Source organism: Aythya ferina (genome assembly GCF_964211825.1).
Source record: "Aythya ferina genome assembly, chromosome: 1".
Lineage (NCBI taxonomy): Eukaryota > Metazoa > Chordata > Aves > Anseriformes > Anatidae > Aythya > Aythya ferina.
In genome coordinates this window covers 70,805,815-70,830,516 of record NC_140296.1, presented here as the reverse complement: position 1 = coordinate 70,830,516, position 24,702 = coordinate 70,805,815, and the positions used below count along the sequence as shown (strand labels likewise).

The following is a 24,702-nucleotide window of genomic DNA, read 5'->3' as shown; positions in this document are numbered from 1 at the left end:
CTAAAAGTGGGAAGATAACATGCCTAGATATAAAGCTTTTTTCTTTTTTTTTTTTTTTTTTTTTTTTAATATATATATATATCAACAGAAGGACTAACAGATGATGGATCACTTCTATGACAACAAATACAAATTCCAAAGATGCTCACCGTCAGGGATCTTTTGAATGAAAACTAAAACACAAGAGCGACGTTGAGAAACCACCACACAGCAAGCAAAGAGGTGCTCGACTCTCCAGGCAACTACTGCAGCGGAACATTTTCTGGAATCGTTTTTAATCCAGTTTCCAGGATGGTTCCTGGACTCGCACCACACTCCACAGCGGCCGAGCCTCTTCTCCCTTGTGCAGTCAGGGCTGGACACGCATCCCTAATCCATCCCCAACAGCTACGGAGAAGGGCCACGACTCCAGACAAGAGGAATTAGCAAAGCTGAAGACACCCTCCTCCCTGGCGTCACCTCACGACATGAACCCCAGTATTTCCCAAGACACAGCCGCTCGCTTCTGCCACCACTCTCTCAGGAGGAGAGGAAAATCAGCATGGCACTGACTAGCAGCACTTCCCCTTTCTGAAGAAGCGGGTTACTGCACAGCTCTCAAGGAAATCAGTCAAGCAGCAGATGTAAATGGCCGACAGTTACAATTTCAGCGCCCCAAGTACCTGCAGAAACACCAGCAGCAAACCCTTCTCCCTTTTCAGGTTGCGTCAGAGCAAACTGCATTCATTCACCAGATAAAGCACTGAGTTTATCCTCTTGTCCTGACATCTCCCGGCATCGCGCAGCAGAAAGCAGGATGAGGTATCACTGAGCCCAAACTCACACGGCGCATTACGCGAGAGACACCAGAGGCAAGCACACAAAATGAATCCTTCAATCCATACGGGATTTCTGAAATACACAGAACCTGCAGGGAATAACAGGGCTTCCTTCCTGGCTTCACTCTGTCGAACAGAAGGGTTCAGCACATAGGCGAGAGTTTCAGTACCTGTGGAGAGCCGTACGGAAGGAAGAGGAAACCGAGAAATTCAATGAGCTGCGACGTGAACACACACGAGAGCGGTGAGATTTTATTTCTTTGCATTTTAAAATAGACCGAGCAAAACGGAACTGGCCACGCTTCTAAGGAAACTTTCAAGTGGGATGAAAAACAACCTGCTTTCTCTGTCTTGTTAAAAAGAAAAACAGCCCCTATGTACGTACAACAAATGACAAGCTACGTGCAACTCTCAGACTCACCTTGTGGACTTAATCTGGCTCGTCTACGCACAAAAAAAATGCAGAGGCAGTAGGTAGAAGTCTTCAAGCCTCCAAAATGTGGTTTATGTAACTGTTAAATTTAGATTAGGAAGCAAATTATCTTGAAAGGTCTCCAGGAAATGTAGTACAGTAAAACCATTTAAATAGGTCAAATTTCACAGTCAACTGCCAAGGAAATTACGAAATATGAGTAGAGTTAATACAACCTTTCAAATAACTAGAGGAAGAGAGATCACTCGTGTTTGGGTTTTTTATTATTATTTTTTAATATCCTATCCAATCTCACAAAAAAGGCTATATAAACTGGAAGGAAAAAAAAAGCACCTACTCAGAACTTGGGCTGGCAATTATTTGCCGCAATGAGAAGGTTTGAAAGGTTAAACAATTCAGAGGGAAGCAAGTTCGGGAAAGAAGTAACGCTGCTTCTTTGTTTCTCTCTAACCTGAGAATTACACAGCTCAGTAACGTGCCCCTAGCCCTGATGGTCACCGAGCCGTGTGAGTACAGATGGAGGGCGAGTGGTGGCATCACCTCCTGCCACACGGCCAGCAAAGAGCTGAAACCATCCCCGGACAGATGTGTCCGTGCAAGGCACGCGGCCCTGAGACCACCCGTGCAGGAGCTCCCCAAGAGGTGGGGAAAAATCAAATCCTGCTCTCTTCTCTGCTTTCTTCACACATGGGAAGGAAAGCACAGCCTGATTTTCATCCCTCTGAAGAAAGCCACGTGCGTTGGCCTGCACACAGCCAGTCAGGTGGGCTGGGCAGGCACTGACATATTCCTGCCCATTGCACACTCACACCTTTAGCACTAACATCCTGAAGGCGACATGAATCCAACCAGAACCCGTTCCAAGGAACAGACAGCGTCAGATGGATGAAAATTCAAGCAAGTACATGAACGTGCACGTGGCTGCACTCCCCTCGGCTCCAGCCCCTGCTGCACACAGCACCACTTGTGCACCGACTTGCGAAACAGCAGAACTACTGTTTTCCCTAAAACATCAGCTGGGACTTGGGCGAAAAAGGCGATTTCCTCCAAAATAGTGTATTGAATTTGAGTTAAAACCTGTTTGCAAAATTAAAGAAAGAAGTAGTGCATTTTTTGCTGCCCCAGGGAAAGCTCCTCACCTCCCCCCCAGTGCTGCTCGTGGACAAAAATTTAGGGCACAGCCTCAGGTAGGAAACACAGGTAGGGGACTGGGTGCTATCAGCAAAGAATGCAGAAAGATATGCACTATTTGGGATTAAGAAAAACCTGTTTTTTCCATCGACATCATAGACAACAATTCTCACATGCTGCAAGATTCTTAAAATAATCCGGTAATTTTTTTGTACTTGCTAATAAAAAATTAAAGTAGGTTTCGCCGCTCTTGTTTTGTTTTTCTAAATCCCAAGCGATAAAAGCACTGACAGTAACCTGCATTAAATATTTTATCTGTTTTGACTCGTTTATTTCTTGCTATAATGCTTTAAAGAGGCTAACTGCTTTGCTGCAAAGTTTTGCATCGCTAACAAAACCTAATGGATTGCAAAGAAGGCAGAAAACATAAAGATGTGCCTTTATATCCTATTCAAAGGATGAGAGAAAGCAACGACACATTTTCCTATTAGGAAACATTAATTTGACCATTTCTTTCCTCATCTGACAAGCAACGGTTTTCATTTACAAGTTCAAAATAAACAATCTGGATGCTTAAGTTTTCCTAATAAAAAATGGCACCAAGGGGATCATTAGATACAATTACAGAGAACGTCCTGTCACAGCCAGCACTCAAAATATTTGGAATATTCCAGCTCTTTGGTTGAATACTGAAATCCTACTATATTTTCTACTATTTCACTTTATGACACGTTTATGTGCAGTTATTAGTTCTCTATGTCAAAACACGAAAACAAAAACTTAAAGGAGTTGTTAGTGCACTTTTTGGTGTTAAAAATGTTTATAAAGACAACAAACTTTGTCTTAATGTCCGCTAAACTCAAATTACTTTTAATGGCCAGACAACTAATTTAACGTTATGTGCTACAAGCTGTAATACGCAAGACACCAAAGACGTTTCAGTCAGATTTAAACAGATTTATGAAAACATGATTAGCCTTCTAGGCTCCTATAAATCACCCATCTCAAGTGGGAGACGACAGCAGGGAGATGTGCTGCCACATCTTTACTCACAGGTGAGAGCTCACATTCAGCCAGCTGCCAACCAGCACTCCCAGGTCCTTCTCTGCCAGGCAGCTCTCCAGCCACTCTTCCCCCGTCCTGTAGCGCTGCTTGGGGTTGTTGTGCCCCAGGTGCAGGACCCGGGGCTGAGCCTTGTTGAATGCCATGGAGTTGGACACAGACCGCAGATCCAGCCCAGGGAATGCCACTGGTGACAGGCCACCAACCGGACTGAGCTCCGTGCTTCATGACCCTGTGAGCCCAGACATCCAGCCAATTCTTCACCCAGCGAACAATGCACCTGGCTAAGCCCCCAGCAGCCAATTTCTCCAGAATCCCGGGGGAAAGCACCAAACTGCTTGCTTACTTTACTAAAATCCAGGTAAACAACATTCGCAGCCTTTCCCTCACCTGCTAAGCAGGTCACCTTGTCCTAGAAGGAGGTGAGGTTAGTCAGGCAGGACCTGCCCTTCACAAACCCACGCTGGCTGTTCCTGATCACTCGATTGTCCTTCATCTGCCACGTGATGGCACTCGGGATAATCTGCTGCATAACCTCCCCTGGCACCGGGGTCAGACTGACAGGCCTGTAACTGCCTGGGTTCTCCTTCCTGCCCTTCCTCTTGCTGTCTGGTTTCAACTGCTGCACCCACAGAGCCAGATGGAAAAGCCTTTGTGGATGAGCAACACTAATAGATCACTCATTTTTCCTAAGAGCTAGGGAGTGTCTCCTCCCTCCCTTTGGCACCGCTGGAGAAGAAGTATTTGCAGAACACAAAGCTCCAGCTGCACGGGGAGCGTGCCATGGCTTTAGGAGAAGGGATGGAAGAGAGAGGCTGTCAGGCTGAGAAAAGAGGGTGCAGAGCAGGAAAAAGCTGCCACAAGCGGTAAAGAACGGCAAGCAGGATGAGGAGACGACTGCTCCTCATGGCCCCAAAGGCCGGGGGCACACAGTTACGAGACAAACTTGAAACAGAAGTCATTAAAAGCAAAAAAAGTAATTTTTTACACAATTGCTATGGGATGCTGCAGGGGTTGAAGAGTAAACAGGCTGAAGAGAATTAGGCAAAGGGATGACAAGGGCTATAAAACACAATGTGTCAGCATCAACCTGCCATCCTCACAACCCCAAAGTCAAAAATTTACAAGAAACAGAGCACACTCTAGAGCTTTACAATGGTTTCCTTCCCTAGATGCCCACTGTTGACCATTATCAGGTATAGTAACTGGTCTAAATCCCTAATGGATCACCTCTGTGAGCTGGATTATTATTTGTTTTTAGCATTAAATGGACTGGTTCCCAACCTGATCTCTCTGGACTAGAGGCGAGATAAGTGGTCTATAGGACCATGGTAAATACTGAAATGAGTGTATTTGTCAGATAAAATTCTGACTACAAACAGCACTACAATACGATTCTGATAGCTGCTGCCCTAGCTGACTGTGTTAACCACTGCTCGCCGAAGAGAGCTACTTTGGTCAAAACGATTAAGTAAAAGTTTGGGTCACTTCGAGTATGTCAGTGTTTGTTTTTAAGGCAGATTTAATAAACATTTTATACAAATAGAGTCTATGTGCGCCTTAGTGTACTATCCATCCAGGACTTTCTTTTGGAGAACACAAAAGAATGGAAGGAAAAGCAAATAGCATCCTGGAATAACACAAAACCTATGTGTATACATGCATGGATATATATGCATGCACACACACACGTACACAAGTACGTATATGTGTGTAGCCATATAAACTGTTGTGCATCCCAAATCCATGCAAAGAACAGTCTCTGCCTTACCTTATTGCCTCTGGAGGTTCTGCCTTGTATACATTCAACACTTCAGCTTTAAAATCACCATCAGGAATTGTTAAATTCACTCGTGAAACCTGCACAACTTCCATATAGCTATCAAAGAATTCTTTTAGGAAAACAGCTGCTTTGAAATCTGTTACTCTGGTATTTCTTATCATTTTTAGTATCTGCCACGCAGTAACAGAGATGCACCTATTTATTTCTATTCTGAAAGTCACGAGTACCTGACAGAAATACCTACGGACACACGTAGTTGCAACAAGCCTTTACTCCATTTTCCAGGTTGTGCAGTGAAGCTTGTGCAGTTAAAGAGAACACTAAAAAGGATGTGCTGCAAGTAGTTAAAAATGGCTGGGTCAACTCTAAGCTGAAGGAGATGCACATAGAAGTCTGTTAATTATTCCTCTTCTCCCCCACTGCCAAGCTTTTACTCTACAGAGATGTGATCCCTTCACTAACAACATTTCCAATCCCACGTCTGAAGTTTAAGAACCCACTACACTTCAATTTCCTTCCATGTTTCCAAGTCTGGATAACTAGCACGGTGTTCTGTGAGTTCCTACAGGTTTATCAACTCAAACCTTTCCAAGATACACATCCAACGCTGTTATGCCTCTCTCCTCACTCTGAGGGAAGTAACCCAAAGCCAGAATTTTGTTGTCCTGTGTTTGAATTCTGTAAGATAACCTCTTAAAAATCAAATCTAACTGAAAATCTGAACTAGTCAGAAAAAAGTAGCCAAATTTAAAGATTTATTTGTTTAATAAAGGATTAAATAGTGATCTCATCTGAGTCATTAATTTAATTAGTTAAATCTGTTCAACATCACGTTGAACACGATTTTCAACTGCAAGGGCAAAACACACTACATTTTAGCCCTGCTAACAATATGGAATCAGGTGGGAGGAGAGAAGGAGTTTGCTTTTGTGTGTAGAAGAATTGCTAGCTCCTCACCCCTTGAAGACAAAGGGATGGTACAAGAGCAGTCAAGGCCAAAGCTCTATCTGCAGCAAATCAGTGGGTTATGCACAACAGCAGCCACACTCACGTGTTCAGAGCCCACCTGGAATCTGTAGATCTGGTCTCTGACCTTTGAAAACTAGAAAAAACTTTTTTTTTTTCTTTTTTAAACAGTCAAAGCAGAAGCAAGCTTTGAACTAAAAGTCTTGAAACTGAGATGACTGCATCATCTCTCTTTGCTCCTCCTTATAATCTTTGATAGCCAGCCAAATGGCTCAGCTTAGCTTCACTTTCCACATCAGTCCAAAAGTAGGATAAGTAATAAGACTTGCATCAGAAGAGGGGTTTATAATCACATTAGAGACATGCAACAGAGACCAGCTACCTCGGTTCACTGGGCAGCTTGAACAAGGCTTCATAATGAGGTACAGGTGTTGGCACTAATTAGGAATACCCAGCTCGCTGCTGACATCAGCCCTCAAAGCAGTGACTGCACTTTAATCCTTTCAGCCACATAAAAGAAAAGCAGAGAGTGGGCAGACAAAAAAAAAAGTCTCTGAAAAAGCCCATGCAGAGGATAGAAATATTTTTGCTTATTTAAGGGGAAAGAAAAAAAGGTGCCACAAAACTGCGGGAAGTCTACTGTGAAGTATCCAAGCACGTAAAAGAGCCTAAACCTTCCACATAACTGGACTTCCTGATTTTAGGAAGGGTATCACAGCATACACAATGTGTATTCAGCAAAACTATCAAAATTCATACCCAGAAAAAAAAAAAAAGCACGGAATAAAAAGCAGTAGAATCAGCACGTCACTCCAATATTTACACTTTTTTTCCCCGTAAGCCTACCAACTTCCAAGTATTACAGGGTACATCACAACAGATTTTAACTGAAATTATTACAAGGACTTCTGCAAGCTGGAATCTCATTGTTAACAGCTTCTTTTATGACTTCCTCTCTTTTAAAAGACTTAATATTCCTTTAAAATCCACAAAGCTTTCATTTAAAAGGTGGTATCTGAATGCTGAAGGTATATAGGCTCAATTTACACATTGTAAACACCAACACACACATTTTTTGTTTTTTAAATATCAGTTCCTCCTTCACTTACATGCCAGGTCACGAGGTAGATGTTTTCGCTTCAGCTGATGACATCACAAGCTCCTAAAAAATGAAAGGAGTGCTATTTAGGGAGTAGGAGTGACATCAGGCATTGCATGTTTGAGCTACAATTTCATTTTTGGCAAGTAAGTGAAGGGTATGTTATGTTTTTACTGCAATTAAAAAAAAAAAAAAAGTACTAACATAACATAAATCAAAGCCTTAAATTCCCTGATTCTCACTCAGTGTGTATATAGAAGAACACATCAACTGTATGTACACATCCTACAATATGAAAACACAAAGTGCTACAGCGAAAAGTAAATTCATAAACATGATCTTAAAAGTCAGCTTTGCCATTCTCTTAGCACAAAGGGGAATTGCTTTTACCAATACCAACAAAAAGTAGAGAATCCTCTATCCTGTTTCAGGGGTATGAAATGAAACGTTCAGGTAACTGCAAGGTTATTTGGCTGATCTGGGGGGCCTTCCTCCAACACACAGATGTTTGCTTTCTTCTAGAGGGTCTTGGATGAAGTGAGCACGCTTATAAATTCACACAAATTAAAAATAAATAAATAAATAAATAAGCCTGGAGAGATAGGCCTGTGTAGCTCCTGCCTGAATTCCTCACCACGTTCCTCCAGCCTCTCCATGACAATCCTGGGCAGCTCAGCCTCCCTGGCAGGGGCTCTGCTTACTTGCTCTTTTTAATCAAGTAACTCGCCTTGAGCAGTATTAGCTATGGGAAGAGAAGGCATTTTGTCCTCTACCAGCTGCCCGCATTCCCCTCTTGTGGGGCGATGCACATGTACGTTCTGTGGCCTATTGTAATGGACATGACAAAAACATTAAACTCGTTACACCCAGCAGATTTGTGACAATGCTCCTGGGGATGTCAGCTGGGAAGCGCAGTATTAGAGAGCAGAAACTCCAGCTAAAAAACGAGGAACCGATAACTACGCGTACTGCCAGAAGAAGAAGAATAAGGAGGAGGGGCTGGGGGGTGGGGATGGCAATGTCTTGCTGAAATAAGGCAGCCTCTGGCCCGCGTGTCAGCGCCACATTTCTGCTTCCCCACCCTCCCGTGGCAGAGGGCCGGGGTCCCAGTGCCCCACAGCCAGCAAGGAGTGGCAGGCGGCCTCTCCACAGCCAGCCTTGCTCAACTTCGCCTGCGCCATCACAGGGAAACATCGCCGTATAAGCTGGGAGGGGGGAAAAAAAAAAAACAAAAACAACAAAACAAAGCCCACACGCAATATATCACAGCGCCTCTATTGTGACTGACAGCAGTTTGAAGTTTCAGCTACACTCGTTTGCTTTTGACTTGAGGTTTGGGGTTTGTGCGTGAGGTTTTTATTTTTTTATTTATTTATTTTTCAGCCACCTCGGTTCCCTTTCCCCATCTCCTTGGCAGTCCCTGGCTCTAGGCACGCCGGGCGGGCGAAGCAGCTGGAGCTGAGGTGGCCGCCCGGTGATGGCCGCAGGCAGGCCGGGGCCTTGCCGCCAGCCCTGTCAGCGGTGGCCATGGCTGCCGGCCCGGCCGCCTCAGGCACTACCCTCGGCCTCCACCGAGGGGAATCTGGCCCCTAGACCCCAAAAATGAGCAAAAGTGGGTGGGGACCTGAGGGAGCTGCCTCAAAATCCCACCCAGGCTCTGCGGCAAAGCCCCGCAGCAGCGGCTGAGGAGGGCCGGCAGCATCGCCCCCAGCACAGGCTGGGGACGGGGTCGGGGGGAAAGGTGAAGCTAAAGGGAGCATTCAGATCCGTTTCTCAAACCTCATTTTTTCTTACGAGAAGTTTCATTACAGGGTTTCATGCCTTAATGTCCCCGCTGAACACCTCTAATGTAAATTTTCACAAGCAAAGCCCTGGTCACGGCAGCCCAAATGGCATCATTAAAATGCAGCAGAGCTTACAGCTTTTAAGTATGAATAAAACCACAGCTTTTGCCTCCCAGCTGAACCACAAGACTAATATATTTTTGAACTCTTCATTAAAAACACATTTGTTTGCTCAATTAAATGCCAGGATGAACTCCGAAATACCAAAAGGTTCAACTAAAAACCTTCCCCTCTTTCTTTAACCATTGTACTATATAGCCATAACCTTCAGTACCATCTTGTTTACTTCAGAAACATATACAAAATAGCATGAAAGATACAGCTGGCACCAATAATACTTTTTTTTCTTTGGGTTTTCATTTTTTTTTTTTTTGGAAAGCCAGTCCTAATACACCAGTCCAGAAACATGAGGCTGATTCACTCGAATTGAGGAGTAGGGGTAGCCCCCAGCAGAGTAAGGCACAATCCCCTCAGGAGCACATGGGGACGAGGGATAACACACAGGAGACACACACACCGTGCCAGTAGGGTCTGGGCTGATAAAAAAGCAACAGGGAAGCGACAGGAAACGCAATGTGGTGCAAAAGAAAAAGCGAAGAGATTTTATAGAAGCTAAACACAGCGTAGACATACAAAACAAAGCTCTGAAATTCATGGGAGCTTTCCATAAATACTGCTTGTGAAACCAAGCATCACCAGGGGAAGAAAAATCAATGATGATTTCTGTCTTAAAATCCAACTTTTAACCGCAGAAAGCCAAGTGGATTAAAGACCTAGGTTTGCACTTAACCGCTGTTGCCAGGCTGTAATTTACCATAATACTCACAGACAGCCAAGCCCCCAAACCAAGTCCCCAAACTGCACTGGGCAAAAGGAGCGCTTCACGTTTCTTTCCAGAAGCACCCCAGATACTCGCTGCCACTCTCAACAAAAGAGGAAAAATCTGCCAGGGGCCTGGAGAAGAGCACCGAGACAGGACCAAGAGCCTGCGACGTTGCCCAAAACGCCCATTCAGGTTGTGCTGAGCACAGACCCTGCCACCTCTCCAGGCAAGCAGAAGCTTGCTGGCAGCACAGCCAGCATCCTTCTTGGTGCAGCTCCAGCTCATCACCAGTCCTCTATCAGCACCGGATGCTGAAGGAGCTCATCCCTTCTTCTTTACACAGCTAGCATCCCGGACACTACTTTTACCACTTCTGTTATGCCTCAGTCCCTTTCCCAGGCCCAATACCATCTAGCTCTTTCACTCTCTGCTCACAGGCCACGTTCCCTGTATTTCTGAGCCTTCTGAGTTGCTCGACATTACCCTTCCCAGGGCTGGTCCACAAAAAAACAATAGGAAGTCACGATGCCCAAAGCTGGGTGAAGTATTCGGGCTGAACCCTTCCCTGCACAGAAAATGCTCTCCTTTTCTTACAGGAAATTGTTCTTTCCCATTATGCAAGCTCCAGGCACTGTGTACAAACCTGAGTGTGCTTGCTTTTTGCAACAACGTGGTCCTGCTGCCTCCTGTTCTGCTGGTGAACAGCCACTGTGGCTTTGACAGCCTCTTTGGCCCCTACTGCACTCCATCCAACTTCTTTTATCCAGACTGTTTCTCTAGTTGGTCAAGATACCTGTAAAATGCAAGGCATCTTCCCAAGCTCCAACCAGTTCTTCACCCAGTTTTAGCTGGATATTTAATGAGTATAATCCTTACTCCTCCACCCACACCATCAATTAGTTATTAGTTAATACTGGACCTAGGAGAGACCACTGTTAAACTTCGCTAAATTCACTTGTCTTGGTTAAAAATTAATTGGTAACCATCCTCCCAGCTTTCCAAGCAGCTGCAGGCATTCCTGTCAGCATTTTCATTTAATCCACGTCTTCTCAGCTGCTTCTGATAGCGTGCGTTGTCTGATAGCTTCCATCGCCTAACATGCAATTCCCACCTCACAAATGACTTGCAGGACTGCATATTAGAAAGTTGGTCCTGTGATGCTTCATTCACAATAAATAATCCCACAGATATAACAGCTGCTTAGCTGGGAAAGGTATTAGAAAACCATTTTATTATTTCCAATTTTTCAGACAGCCTCAGATATCTAACACATGTAACCAGCTCCCCATAGACTACCAATAGCATTACACAGACACCTTAGAAAAAAGGCAGATCGAGATTTTTATGCTACCAAGGTAGCACTGAAAATAAAGCCAGTTGTTTTCAAGGTTACAGATCAATTTTAATATGAAGCAGAAATGTAATAGTACTTTTCCCCTTATAACTACAAGGGGGAAAAAAAAAATCATAATAAGGACCCAGATATACACTGGATAATGTTTTGGGGTAACTGAGAAGATGCTTCCAGGTTTTATTTATCTTCCAGGGAATTTTCTACAGAACTAGAAAAGATAAAGTCACCAAGCTCTGACAAAAGCATTTTGAATCCTTACTCAGTATTCATAACAGAGTTGAACTTCTTATTGTTTTAAACTGCGATCTGATGCCTCTTCCTGAACTTCTTGCAGTCTAACTACAATGAATATTCAGAAGCTGCTCGATTTTTACCCCTTTTTCACATTGAAACCATGAAAATCACCTGGTATAAATCCACAACCTCATTGTAAGTACCTAAAGAGAGTCCACTTCACCTCAAGGAAGGTGAGAGATGCAGAAAGCATCTAACAAAGCCTGCAACTCCCTAGCACCTTCCCTTCCCTTCCCCACAGCCTCGCGGAAGCGTTTTGTTGCACCTTCACACAGCAGCAAGCCTACTGGTAATTACAACCAGCAACTCCCTAACTCGCAGCAACCAATGAGAACTTGCTGGGAAAACCATTTCCCACAGCGGCGTAGCCCATTTTGGGTGAACAATGCAACAGGATGTCTAGCATGATAGCTTTCATAAGACGACTAACCAGTACCATCAACCCCATTTATGAATTGCTCTGAAGCCCTGGGCCCCCAGGCGCTCGGCTGGTGACCCAGCGGAGCAGTTATTTGGCGTGTGTATAACGCCAGCCATTCTGCAAAACGCTCAAAACTTCCCATTTACTGCTTGAAATGACTTGTTTCACAATGTGATTAGCATATACAAGCCAAAAAAAAAAAAAAAAGATTCGGGGGCTGAAATGCCTGCCTCGCAGGGAAAGGCCACCACGATCAAAATACACACGGGATCCCACATCACGAGCACCCTAAGGTGGGCGTTCAAGTCATTTCCATCCTTCATACACTGCCAGGATGTTAACGCTGGTGAAACAAAGGAACGAGCCTGCGAGAGATCAGGCGCAACGGGATGAAACCAAAGAAAAAAAAATAATTTCGGCACAGCATTAAGGAAGCTTCTTGACAGTAAGAGCTATTGGCCTGCATCCCCAGGGGGAGCAATGGAAGCTGCTGCTCCTGACGCTGAAACAAAGATTGGACGAGAGCGCTGCTGCCTGCGCTGCCAACAGAGCATCCTCCAGCTCCGCATTTCTCAAATCGGCCCGAGGGCAAGGCAACTGAAAACGGGACCCGAGTACAACAAGGAGGGCTGCAGAGAGCAGCTTGCTTGGCCTGCGTGCACCAGCAATGGCACACTACCACGCAGAGCTGCTGCGGAGCCTCCCCAGGTCCCGTGCATCGGGTTCTCCGCAGTACAAGTGCGCACCGGTACCTGCTGGTGGAGGCAAAGCAGCCTGAAGCAGCTCATCCCTCCCTCACCTCTCCTCCCACCACCACAGAGGCTGACAAGCTGCTCCGCGGGATGCTACAGCTCTCAGCTGCCTCCAAGGACAGTCATCACGCACCAGCTCAGGTACCAGCTCCTCTTTTTCAGGACGAAATATGCCACGACAGCCTGGAACAGGATGCTCCTCTCCCTCCAAAGGGTGGGTGCTCCCCGCAGCAGGTCACACAGCAATTCAGAGTGCAGCAGAAAGGGCACAAACGCACAGGGCAGAAGACTTAAATTGGGATAAAAGTACTTGGAACTGGCGGGATGGGGTACAGGCACACGTGAGAAGTGTGTTTTGGTGCTACCAAAAGCTGGAGAATGGAGCTGTAAGCAAAAAATACAAAACAAAACAACAACAAAAAAAAAAACCACCATACATAGCAAAACCAAGCTATTTATGAGGATCTGGAGAATAATAAAAAAAATAATAATAAAACACCACACCCTAACTCCAGTTCTTAAGGAAAGGGAATACTGCATTTCCCAGTCAGCCAGAGCCCCTCGTTGGCAAGCTGGGCTTTAGCCATCAACTCGCCTCATTCAACTTGCTCATCCTGTGCTAAATAGATGGACTTTTACACACATTCCCTAAAGCAGGGCGCTGGCAGTGCTATTTCATCTCATGTTCTGAAAGGAGACAGGCAAACCCTGCGGAAGCAATAATCTAGATGACCTAGAAGCATCTTTTCCCATAGCTGATTTCCATTATTTAATGCAACTATATTTGCCCACAGTTATGGACATCTTTAGCGGAGATCTTAAAATAAGAAAATGTTACAGTTCACCAAGTGTGAGAACTTCTGAAACACGGTAACAGATGTTATGTTTTTGATGGCACAGCCACGCTGTTCTCATACACTCTGCAGAAAGTCTCATGACCCCACAACAAACACCAGAGAGTCACAAACGCTAAAAGCAGCATCACTGCTTCTCGCTGGATCCTCCAGACACTGGCGATGTAAGAGACCAAGGGCCAGATTTAGATTTAGGACTGCAGCGATACTGAACCGCGCCATTCAGTGCTCTCAAGTTCAATCTCTGGCTCCCTAACAAGAAAACAAACCCCTTCAGGCTCCAACCAACTCCCCACGAAGCAAACGAAGAGGCCTGACCAGCAGGACTCGACGTACCCAGCACGCTGAGGACAGCCAGTTCGTGCACCAAAGAGAGAAGCACATCAGACCTCTCTCCTCCTGCTCGGGTTCAAGTGCTGATTTGCAGCCCTGTAAACAGATACCTCCGGGGATCAGGTCTGCACCGGGACCTTTCTTCCTCCTCTCCGCACCTCACGCACCCAGTTCAGCATCACGAAAGGCCTGGGCAGCCACCACACCTGCAGAGGCCATCTCCTCCTGCAGCTCACCTGCCCACAGAGCCTCAGCCCCATCTGCAGCCACCAAACCCCAACCCCTCGCCCTCACAGGGCTCTGCCACTGCCTGTGCACATCGCCCACAGCCAGCCCCTGGAAGCCCATCCCATACAAGCCTCTCCTCATCGACTTCATGCCCGCTAGCTTCCACCACCTATGTGCAAGACGGTCACTGACTGCTGGCTGGATCCAGAATAATTTATTTCTGGATTACCCTAGGAAAGCTAACTCACAGCCAGCTGGCAGTTGTCAGGAAAGCATTTCTGGATAAGCTGAGCTGTAGCACTCACCCCTGCGTAACTCACGGGCGCGCAGAGACTGCAGCACGTATGCTGCCAAGTTTCTTCAAGAGCTCTGGGTGCAGGGACACTAGAGTCTGAGCGTGTAAAATAGTCTGGGTATGGTGAATACCTTTCATCTTACCAAGCTCCCAGGAACTAAGCTTGCACCAAAAGAAAGCTGTCAGCACCTGACTCTTACCAATTGCTGCCTGTTATTTTTATTGTTGGTCCACTGAGCCACTCACACCGAGCTAGATCTAACAGAGTGTATTAAATGCCTAGGAAAAAACAATTCCTCCTTCCTGGCCTTGAAGGTGGTCTCAGCACCCTCCGAAACATCATCCAGGCAAACAGCTCACCCCGCACCCAAAGGTTTAGCCGTATTTAACTGCATGACAGTCGGAGAGAAGGAAGGGTGAGAGACAAATAGCAGTGCTGACTTCACCACAGTGATTTAGAGTATTTCCCACACCCCTCATCAAACCCATGGCAGGGGCATTTGTGAGGTGCTATAAGGAAAGGCCCCCGCTCCCCCTCGGCATTCAGACCTCCTCCCCCCGCAAAGAAACCCCAGGAATAAATAGAGCGCCCAAGCTGTGCACCGGGACGGCACAGACAGGGCTGGAGCACAATCAAGAGACAATTACCGAAGCAGCAGAGCAGAAACCCTGCTAAACAAGGCTTAATCAACTTCATCCTTTGTGGCTGCAAATTCCAAAGCAGCGACCAAAAATTCATTCTTCCTTGAAGATGATCTTAAATCCTCAGAAAGGGTTGGGGGTTGTTTGCTTGTGTTTTTTGTTTTTTTTTTTGGTTAAAAATGCTATGAAAAAAGACTTGTTAGTCGACACAGGTTTCTTTTCCAAAGCCATTCCCGCTCAGTCAGACAAAATAAATGACAAGTTCTGAGAAACAAGCAGGGAAAACGTGGCCTCAGTGGAGTCGACAGGCATTAAAGCCGGTGCCAGAACGAAGCCAGCAATCAGCAAGACATTTATCTAATGAATTTGTTAGCAGAACTCCTGTGAGAGAAAACTGTATTTATTTCTTCTCAAAATCTCCAGATGCAGGCATGCTGGGGGGGAGGTGTCGAGATGGAGCTGTAATGCAAGAGGGCTGCTCCGCTTAAGCACCTGCTGCCAGGAGAGCTGACTGACAGAAGGAAGAACAGGGCCTTCAAGAAAACTATCAGAGAACGCTGAGATTTTTATGATTTATTGATTTTTATTTTTTTTTCATTTTCAGCAAGACTCCTGCTTTCTAAAGCTGTCACCTTCGCGGAGGCGAGGCTTTTGAGGTTTTTTAGGTCTCGAGGGGCCACGCCAGGAAGGCAGAGCGGCTGCCAGCCAAGCGGGCACAGCAGGGCCAAAGGCCACCCTCAGCCCCTGGCACCCCTGAGGTGCTGCACCCACCGGCAACCACCTCCAAAAGACCTGGAGATGTTTCATTACAGCCAAAGAAGCCAGGTAAGGGAGCAAAGCAAGCTCGCCTTGTGCAAATCAGATGTACATGGCCAGCTCGGCCACCATAACGTGGTTACTCTAGCTTGACGCCTCCAAATTGTTAGAAAATTGGTAACTTTCCTAGAAGGAGATTAAAATACGTTCCCTAAAACGATTTCAAAGAGGAAAGAAAGAAGCATTTTGACAAAAAACAAAAAACAAAAAAACACAGGGCAGAAAATTGGTAGAAAAGGCTGTGAGGACAAGCACATCTGAAGCCGCTTTGAAGTGTTTTGAAAGTTTCTCAACTAAGTCACTGCTTTCCCACTGTCTTGTTTTTCCCAGCGGCTCCTCTTGATACATTAAAAGTTTCTTTTTCCCTTTCAAAGGCTACATATTATCTGTGCAAAGTAAATGATGCTGATGGGTGTTTAAAGTGAAACACAGATTCAACTCCCTTAACCAAGCAAAACACACATATGTACAGGCATAAGAGCACAGAAGTTTGTGTGAAATACATTAACAAAATACTAATTAACACAAGCGTTCACTAAAAAAAAAAAAAAGCACGTTCTATAACGTGAATGTTTTACTTCATCTGAATATTAAAAAATACAACTTGATTTTTCAGTGGATGATCCTTTTATAAATCCGTATGTAAACACACACAGATACCTCCTCACATAAAAACACCGTCTCCTATCAGACCCACCAAACCTACATAGATCTTACCCAAGAAAATCCCCAGAGGTTTGCCAAAAATATTTTCAGGCTGACTGCAAATAATCTGGAAGCCCGTTCTGTCTGGAGTTTGGTAGAGGAGACAAATTTAACGTGACCTCGCTGATTTATAGGGTCCCAAAAAGACTGCGAGACACTCACGAGAAACGCCGGTTTGCTACAGCAACAAGGAAAAAGTTGGGGAAGTCAAGGCAAAGACAAGAGGGGCCAGCCAAAGACCGAGTACAAAGGCATCAAAGACATGGCTGGAAGAGATAAGGAGCAACTATAAATCACATTGGAGTTGTTGTGTGCGCTTGAGGCTTTTTTCCCCTTTTTAATTTACTTCAGACCCTTTTTCAACCCTTAACCCATTCATACCTCAAGTGGACTGTTTGAAACGCTGAAGTCAAGCATGCAGAAGCAAACACACAAAACAAATTGATTCCAATAACCTTAAAAAGAGGATGAAGCGGCACCTGCAAAAGCTATTAGCTGCCAGCCCGAGCTCACGCGCACCCATTTGCTGCTGCACCCGGCGGCTTCTGTTACATGCAGAGGCTCTGACCTAGAACAGGCACGCAGAAGACACCGGGCAAAGGACCCACGAGCACTTAAGCCAGATTAATCCCAGCAACGGGAGTCAGGGGCTCCGACTGATCCCACGCTGTTTGTCAGGAGGGAGAGCTTTCTGAAAACTTACATCCTGCCTTCTCCGAAGTTTTCTGACATTTGTAGAGGACGAAAAATGAAAACCCCGCACGTCAGATTTAGCGGAGAACCCTATACACTCAGCTATAAGCAACAGAAGAGAGTACTAAATACTTGTACGTAAACTAATTTTTAACCTCACCCTCCTTCACTGAGCTCAGACCAGAGGCTTTATATTTGACAACAGCTTTTCCAGTTATTTCACCTCTGTATAGCCGCGATTAGAGCGAGCCAGGTCTACATCAAAACCGCAGCACGGTACATAGATGTAACCTGACAGCCCCTGCCAAAGCCTCTCAACTCTCACTGCAAGTAAACTGCGCATTCTCTAGCTGTATATATATAAAAAAAAAAAATATTTTGATCAAAAATATCACGCTTACTACCAACTTCAACATACTCATATTTGGGTGTTTTTCATACTTCATCATGAAAAATGCCCAAATAAAGAAAAGCTTTGAAAATTTACATGAAATATTACTGGAAACGCATAGTATGAGATCTTAATAATTAAAAATAAAATAAAATAAAGAACAGATACCAGTTGCAAAGAACACCCTAAACCAGCTTCCCTTATTTTCATTCTTATCGGAAATTTGGAATTATTTCATCCCACAAGTTTTCACCTCTTTCATTTCTTTGCCCGAGAACAGCGAGGCAGCACTAACCAAAGAAAGCACAGAAAATTAATTTCTGCAACAAGGACAGAGCATTCAGCGAAAATAATTTCCAGAGAAGAATCAATACCATTAAGCAGGAGTGAATTTTCCTTCCCCTCCATGCCAATGGCCATTACAACACTGTTGTTCATAAATACGCACCTTGTATTAACATCAGCCTTTCAGTTCCTCCCTCGCTCTCTGCACATTCTGCTACAGAAGTGCAAGTCCAAATTTGTCTGGCAAAATGCTTCACTTACTTCTTAAGATTGCTCATTTCATGCTACGCTGGAAATGATTATGTTGTTAACATAAGGAAGACTGCAACTTCATTATCAGGTTTAAGTATCTGCCTTTCAGCTGCTTAAATGACAGCCAATTTGATTTTTTCAGAGGAGCACAGCCGCTCCTGAATTAAGCTGATGCTGAGGAGCTGCGGGGACTCCCCCGGACGAGGCAAAGCGCGGTGTGGCTGAGGACCGGCCGTCCTCCCCTCGTCACATCGCCGGCCAAACACGGGGAACTATTTTCCACGCTGGAGGCGAGCATCTCTCCTTGCTATCAAACAACATTTAACAAGGTTTACCTTTCACTGCAAATGATCACCTGCTCTCGCTGCTTCACTCCAGTCCATGAGCTGCAGCGAGAAGAGCCTGTCTGCATCAGGGCAGGCACGGGAGCGCAGATTTGTCACCCCCCTTCCTCTGCGAGTGCTAATGGGGGCAGGAGAGGCATCCTGCACCCTTCTGCAAGGGCCCCCTCGCCCCACAGTTGCCTAGCTGACCGCTTTCCCCTGCATTTCCACAACTCACACGCACACGGCGTGCTTTGGCTGCGCGAGGCTTTTTCCATTAGAGCCCGAACCTGCGTGGGATACGGCCCCACTTCAAACGACGAGTCCCCCCAGCCGCTTCAATACCAACGCCTGCACGTCAACACTTGAAGAATATTAAAGAAATGCAAGCAGTTAAAAGCAGAACAATGAAAAGAATTAAAAACCACAAGTAATCCCACTAGGGACATTTCTCTCCTCCCCTGTCAGGGTGCATGCTTCTCCTATACATTTCGCACACAGCGGCTCAAGACCTAAGACTTCCTGTGTGGCAGTAGGAAGAAAATACTGCCAATTCATCCTGCTACACATCAACAAGCCTTTCACATTTAGTGCGCTGCAAATACTAATTTTCTCAATATCTTAGCGGTCCTTAAAGCAAGCATTACTTAAAAATTGCCTGGCCTGTTCAAAACAAGTCGCAATTTCAGAGCAGTAGGAAGGAAAGCTCGGAGCTGGGCTGTGATTTTCAAGCGCTCGTGTCCCTGCGTCAACCTAACAGCCATGTCAATCTCTTTTTGTTAGGAAGGAAAAAAAAAAAAAAGCGTTTTGTCTAAGATTTGTAGAAGACGTGTCAGGTATTTTGCCTGCACGAGGAGCTCCTCTCGCCCAGCACGGTGCTGCAGGTAAAGGTGAGGTGGCTCGGGGCCTGGCGCTGTGCAGCCCTCCCCGGCCCCGTCCTCATAAGCACACACAACCACCTGAGATGGGACTCGCAGCAGATCAGGTGCTGCAGCTCCTCACCACACGCTTGGACCACGTTTTTAAGAGAGAAAGGAAGAAAAAGGGAGGAAAAAAAACAGGCCCGGACAGCAGTAGAGTAGCCAAATAACACACAACCCCCTCCAGACCGTGTGACGAGCTTACTCAGTTCAGCAACCAGTCGGGCATGTGCATAAACCTGTTCTTTAACATCTCCCTGCAGCTCTAATTAACGCACACGGAGGCATTAACGACACCAAGCACTACGTTCAGCCTGCAGTTCAATAAGCAAGTGCAGCATAGGAAACGAAAGCGCTCCCGAGTTTTACACGCAGCTGAAGAGGCGAAGGCGAGCACTTCAGTGCTCCCCATCCCCGCCAGAGCCGGTCCCAGGGCACGCCAGTCCCCAAATCCTCCATCTCCCACACGCTGCAACAGGACCCACAAGCACTGCAAGCTCAGATGCTGCCTGGAGAAGGGCGACTCGACAGTAAGCGAGCAGCCCAGGGCAGCAGGGAGGCTCTGGACAGTTACACCGGGGTGGAAGGGCGACGAGCAACGCACGTGGGCCTGGCATCGCTCTGCCTCCTGTCAAAGAGCAACACCAAGCTCCACGCAGCCTTGTGCCGAAACGCAGAGAGCCACCAGCTGCCTGGCTCCCCCACCTCGCTCCGCCCTGCCCCACCTTCCACCTGCACAGCACCTGACAGAGCCCCCGCGCAACGTCTCGGGATGCGAGCAGCATCTGCGGGCTCCCATTACATAAACACCTCCGATAAGAGCTATTATTAACTTGTTAGTTCCCATTTTAAGTAAAGCACGTCAACACTGCTTTTCTGCCTCCAATTACACGAAGCCTCCAGTGTCACAAGCACTTGAGATCTTCACAACACAAAGGGAAACGCCACGCAGGAGCTGTTCTCCCTCGCCAGGGATTCCCACGGCGCCGAATTCCCTTGCCCACAGCTCCCCCAAAAGCAGTGGGAGCGGGACGGGCGCACGTTTGCGTGGCTGAGCAGCGGGGTTTGCCTCAGCCCGCTTTGGCCTGCTCGGTCCGAGACGCGGGGTGCGCCAGGCAAGCAGCAGTGACACCGCTCATCTAGGTGGAAAGGCAAGGTTTTGGTTATTTAAAAAAATAAAGCAAAACAACATGAGGAAACGATAGCCACACGTAATAAAGCATTAGGTTTTCAACTTCGGTTCGATGTAGTATTGTTAATTAGCGAATTGGCTTGGGAAGTGGGGTGGAAACACCGCAGCATCAGAGCTGCTCGGGCAGCAGCCCCCGCACGCTGACACCCAGGGGTCTGCGCACCCGTGCCGTGTGTGTGTGTCCTTGTATCAGGCCGTGCCTTATATCAGGTGAGAGGCGACGCTCAGGTGCTGCCGAGCGGCGTGGCTGTGTTATTTTTAAGTCTCCTGGTGCTGTGGCTCCAGCACCAGGCACCCGCCGCCACCTCAGGCTGTCCCTGGGGCGCAGAGGCGGCCGCTCGCCGTGCTGCCGGGGCCGGGCCCTGCACCCCTGCGGTTTTGGGGAGCCCAGGGGCGGGCTGCGCCCCCTGCCCAGCCCCTGCAGGTGCCGGGCGCTGCTGCTGGGGGGCCGCCGGCCGCGCCTGGCCTCCCCTCAGGGCCGGGCCGAGTTCTAGCAAGTTCGGCGGCGGCGGCGCGGCTCTGCCCGCATCGGGCCCCGGCTCCATTTGGCGAACAAAAGGGCGCCCAGACCAGACGCAACTTTTCCCTGCGGGCTGCCCCCTCCTTCCTCCCCCCCCTCCTCCTCCTCCTCCTCCTCCTCCTGGGCCTTGGCGCCAAGCGCCTCCACCTCCCCCCCCTCCCTCCCCTCCCTCCCCTTCCCTTCCCCTCCCCTCCCCCGCGCCCGGGCCCCTCCGCTCGGCGCGGTGCCGCCGGGGCCGCGCTCACCTCCCCCTCCCCGCCGTCAGGGCCGCCGCTGCCGCTGCCGCTGCTCCCGCTCCCCGCGGTGCCGCCGGTGCTGCCGCATCGCCCCCGCCCGCCGGGCCCTGTGGCGGCGGCCGGCGGCGGCTCCCTGCCCGCCCTGCCCGGCCCTGCCCGGCCCCGCCGCTCCTCCCCCGGCCGCACAAGGGCCCTATTGTGGGCCCCGCGCCGCGCCACGCCTCTTCCCCTTCCTCTGCGCCCCGGCACGCACGGGCGGGGGGCGGCCGCCAAATGGCACACGGCAGGAGGAGGCGGCATCCCAGCCCCGGCCTCCAAAGCCGGGTGTTAAGGCGCCGATAAAACACAGCACCCACACAAAGCCCCCCCGCGGGAGGAACGCTCTGGCAGGCAGGGATACGCGAGCTGTGGTCAGGGTGAAACGAAGCGCACGCATTCGCCATACCCGGGTTGAAGCGAGTCATTATGCGGCTGCACGAAGGCTGCCCACAGCATCTCCGTGTGTTGAGGAAGTTAGACTGAAGTGATGTGTGACATCGGAGAAATTGGGGCACTCGGAGTTTAACGTGGACTGGAGCCACAAAAGCAGCACCTATAATTGAAATGCCTACAAGTATTTCAGTAAAATTCAACAGAAAATGTTGTGGTTTTTTTTGTTTTTCTTGCAAAAATCTGGCTTCTCTGATCCGATGCCAGAGCAGTGAGAAGCAAACGGGTCACAGCATCATGAAGGAGTTGTGGGGTGGGGGGGAAGCGAGGTTATTTAACCCATACCCCTTACCTCCAGGTCTGTGCAGCATCCCCAGCCCGCACGTGGAAGCCTCCCCGGACAGCAGTCCCCGGGAAGGAAGGGAAGACACCGACACCAGAGCCTGCCATTCCTCCTTGCTTTGAAGCCTGCAGATGCTGCATAAAACCTGATTCATCGGTAGATCAGATACCGCTGATGAAGCCTTGATAGCATGTCCTTGAAATGAGAGCGAGCACTGACAGCTACTGGCAAGAGCCAGAAAAAAAGCTCACCTCCCTTATTTTCTTTTCACAATGAGCAAAATTACTGAAGTGTTGCAGTAAAGCACAAACACCCACCTGCAAACAAGAGAGCTAATTATCGCTGTGGATTAACTTTCATTCTTCTGCATGAAGAAAAAAAAAAAAAAAAATGCAAAGCAGCGTCTCATCTAAGGATCATTAGCTGTCTCAAAATCCTCCTGTGACTAAAGGTGTTTCTTTCTGATAGGCACTATCAGAAAAAGGAGCAAAGAACACTCGGAGCTTCAAAAGATCCATCTTTGCCTCTAACACTGCGGCCAAGCCTTTAGCACCTGTTGGGGCAGCTATCAAAAGATGCCCTCGGGTCATAGCACAGCCCTGCCATTTAATTTGCAGGGCCCTTTTGAAAGAAGTACCTGAAGTGGTTTTTTAAGCAGGGACTTCAGAAACGGGGGGGAAAGGTCTCCCCACATAAAAAGGTATGACAAAAAGACTTTAAAAAGTACTACCACAACCGTGAAGCATCTACGCTCTTCAGAGCAAAATGTGCGCGCCAGCCTCACTTCTCAGGATCTGACAAGTTCAAAGTCTTGCGCGCAGGGAGGAGAAGTATTGCTCTTTCTCCTTCTGAGACAGTAGCACAGAATGGAGGGGACTGCCGGCAGCTTTCAAAATGCATCAGTAGTACGGGTCTGTACCTTAAATGCATGCCAGTACCTACCTGCCAAAAATGAATCAAAGAATGTAATGTATGGCTGCATTAGTGAGGAAAAGCACAGCATCTCTTACCCAGAAGAGCTGGAAAGCCTCGACGTTGCCATACATGCTAGCGCCTGGACAATCTGCCCACAGCGGTCAGCATCCATGGACAGAGGAGGAAGTAAGGCTGCCACTCCCCGTAGTGCTCAGAAATCACAAGCCAGCCAGCTCTGTCCACCCTTCCCCCCAAAAGCAAAAGGTTGTTTCAATTTTATTTTTGAGCCGCACGTTTAATGGCTTAAAAAAAAAAAAAAAAAACACCAACCAGAAAACTAGCTTTTTGAGTTTTCTTCACCATCACGGGAACAAAACTAGCTAAAAATGAAAGCACAGACTCTCACATGACTTTATCACCCCAATACTTACGAGAACGTTGGAAGAGCAGAGCGATGCGTACCGCTGTCATCCTCGGAGCTCCCAGTAGCGCAGAGGCGGTTAGCCTTAAGCTTAGGCTCAACGTTCTGGTAGAATCTGTAAGAGCCCCTTGCTTTTAGCCTTTGCAGTTTGGCAGCAGCAAACTCTTGTTTAAACAGTGCTCAAGAAGCCCTTTAGCTTAACCTTAAGTTTCTTCACCCACCAACTTTGCCTGATGCTTTAAGGATAAACATCCTACAGTGGTTTTTATCAGAATGGTTTGAGGGAAATCCACGTGTACTTGGAAGATCTCATTAGACAGACCCTTCACAGCACTGGCAGTTGTAGAGCCTTGTGCAATTGGAAAAAGGATGACTTGTGCTTGACAGATGCTGGTCACATTGAGCAATACCTTCTGGGAAGGACCTCAGATGCTCCAGCCGTGAAATTGTGCATAGCCAGAGATCAGCACTGGATGCATACAAAAATAAAGGAGTGAGCAGTTGCTTTTTTTTTGGTGTGCGCTCAGAAAACTTTAGAGCTTTTAAAAAAGTGTCTCACTTCCCCTCTTTTTTTCCCCCCTCTCTTACTCAGAACCAGCAATGATTACATATGCATCAGGAAGACTGCATGACCACAAACACGGCCAGCAACAGTCTTACAGCAACCGTGCACCCCAGCAAAGGTAGTAAAAGCATTCTGCTATCTAAATGGACACCGTGACCCCCAGCCATTCAGTGAAGCCACCTATACACACTGCTTTTACCAGGTTTGATACTCCTCAAGATTTTCATATCAAAACTTACCCCTGGCAAACTGCTACAGCTCCTATTGCAAGTTCTGAGACACCCAGGGAACTGCGTGGACCACCACAGAGCTGCTTTTCAATGTACACGGGAGCAAAAACGCAGTATTAGAGCACTCAGGGGAATGGTGCTGCTGCCCACGTGCACCGTCCTTCTCAAATACACGCTTACTGGAGGCAACGCTTAGGATCAGCACTTATTCATGGCTTTTAGTACAGTTAGACTGGAAGTTAGATGTTTGAGACCAGGTTTAAACGTGCCTTGGAGGAGCTATTCCTGCAGACCCCCAAAGACTTATGTCACTCACCATTATGGATTCAGAAGC

At 47.4% G+C, this 24,702-nt stretch overlaps 1 protein-coding gene across 2 annotated transcripts in view; it reads right to left on the bottom strand.

Moving 5' to 3' along the window:
- JADE3 (jade family PHD finger 3) overlaps positions 1–21,585 on the bottom strand; it is a 54,159-nt gene extending 32,574 nt beyond the window's left edge. Inside the window, exons 1-2 of one of the 2 annotated variants that reach the window (XM_084521635.1) lie at positions 21,475–21,585; positions 7,303–7,355 (exon numbers count right to left, since the gene is read on the bottom strand). The gene's annotated coding sequence lies outside the window, so the exon portion shown is untranslated. The remainder of the gene's footprint in view (positions 1–7,302; positions 7,356–21,474) is intronic. The other variant, XM_084521636.1, reaches the window with a different exon arrangement.
- Positions 21,586–24,702: the final 3,117 nt, after the last annotated feature.